General features: G+C 41.6%; 1 pseudogene; it reads right to left on the bottom strand.

The window, feature by feature from the left end:
* Positions 1-2,008: 2,008 nt before the first annotated feature.
* Positions 2,009-2,124, bottom strand: LOC111735370 (annotated as a pseudogene).
* Between the last annotated feature and the right edge of the window lie 16 nt (positions 2,125-2,140).

A 2,140-nucleotide genomic window follows, 5' to 3' on the forward strand; every position in this document is an offset into this window, starting at 1 on the left:
GGCTGAGGAGTCTGGCGGGATGGGGAAGGGGAGGGGAGTTAAGGGGAGGTTGCAAGCCCGGGCATTCCGGCCTGTTTGTTGTAACGTTACTGCGTGGAAACAGCCATGGTATTTTCCCCTCATATCGGCCTTCATTTCAAAATAGGCGGATGGCGTGAGAAGGGGGAGTGAGTGATCAGGTGCTCTGATGAGAATCTGCTGCAGGCTACACCCTAAGGCCTGGGGCGGGGCGAGTGGACACCAGGGCGAGAGGGACGTTGGAAAAAGATTGGGCAGGGACCGAGGATAATGTGCCTACCCTGTCCAGGGAAGTCAAGGCCTAAGAAGAGATGTCACACAGTAAGAGCTGCTTCAATGACACTGGTGTCTTCCCGAGGCACTGTGAGATGGTGCATGTTGGTGATTTAGAAACATTTGACTTCAAGGTCGCTCTCTAAATCCATCTGTCTTGCAGGATCCCAAGTGGCACTGGCAATAGGGTGGGTGCATCCAGCGGTGCATAGCTATGTGGGATGACAGGGTTCATGTGACATGGCCGCGTGGAGGGGAACCAGTGGGGTGCATCCACGTGGAGAGCAGGGGCACCTCCGCATTTGCACCTGGGACCGATACACCGTTAAGCTGCTAATGGACCAGGTGTCCCAGCCTGCTGAGAGTACACTTTCAATCTTTACAGGACATCGAGCTCAGAGGAACTCTTTCTTCTTGTCCAGATGAGCTCCACTGCCCGTTTGTGATAGTTCTTCACAAATAATTGCCTGGATTAAAAGCATATTTCGCAACATGGCAAAAGGCTCACAGAGAGTGCGAAAGAAAAAGTAGCATCCGTATCTCTTCGCCAATATAAAGCGTTTTGATGTCCACCTCTTTGAAAAATGAATCGATGCTTTATAAAAGGCTTTACCAACCTGTTCTGTTTTCTAAACACCGAAGCACAATATCTGTGTACCATGAGTTGTGATGAGTTATATATCATCTACCTAATTAGGCATTCAGAATTACATTCTATTTATTTATTTATTTTTAATATTTTCATCATAGTAGGAACCTAATTTTGCTGCATAATCAGGGTTCCACCAATCAGCAAGCATTTCCATGGCTTTTGGTCAATTAATTCTGCTGTTTTAAACCTTTTTTAGGTCACTTCAAGCCTTTTCTCTATACTGGGGGGAATAATATCTCCAATTTTGGAAAAAAATCTGTTACGTATACATTACTAAACCTATGCCCTCTCCCCCAACTACATATACTCTCGAAGTATACTTTATTAAATAGCTCTATCGAGGTGTAATTGGTATATGAGAAACCACATGTATTTATTTTTCATCTTTTAATTTATCTTTATTTTTATTTTTCAGTTACAGTTAATATTCAGTATTATTTTATATACTTAATATATAGTCTTCTACATATGCATAAACTATATATTTTTATAGTTTCAGATGTACAGCATAGTGGTTAGACATTTATATAATTTACAAAGGGAACTCTCTCATTAGTCTAGTACCCACCTGGCACCATACCTAGTTATTATAATATTATTGACCACATTCCTTATGCTGTACTATGTGTAAAGTACCGAACTTGATATGTTTTTAGTATGTGTATACACCAACACCACCAAAATCGCGATCAAGAAAGTGAACATATCCATCACTTCCACGAGTTTCCACGTGCTTCTTTCTAATTCATATCTTCAAGTCTTACCCTCGGCTTCTGTCCCAAGACAATGATTGATCTGCTTTCTGTGACTACGCATTAATTTTATTTTCTTAAAATTTTATATAAATGGGATTGTATAGAATGCACTCTTTCGGGGGAAGAGTCTGGCTTCTTTGACTCAGCATAATTATTTTGAGATTCATACATGGTGTAGCATATACCAATAATCCATTTCCTTTTATCAATGAGTGGAATTCTGTTGTATGAATATACCGCAGTTTATTTAACTATTCAGCTGGTGGTAGACATTTGGGTCATTTCCAGCTTTTTATTTTTTATTTTTTTACACCTACAGCACCTGGTCTTCCTAGGTGGTCTCCCATCCAAGCACTAACCAGGCCCGACCCTGCTTAGCTTCCGAGATCAGAGATCGGGCATGTTGAGGGCGGCATGGCTGTAGATAGGTCATTTCCAGTTT

The sequence above is a fragment of the Pteropus vampyrus genome, unplaced genomic scaffold (assembly GCF_000151845.1).
Source record: "Pteropus vampyrus isolate Shadow unplaced genomic scaffold, Pvam_2.0 Scaffold24727, whole genome shotgun sequence".
Lineage (NCBI taxonomy): Eukaryota > Metazoa > Chordata > Mammalia > Chiroptera > Pteropodidae > Pteropus > Pteropus vampyrus.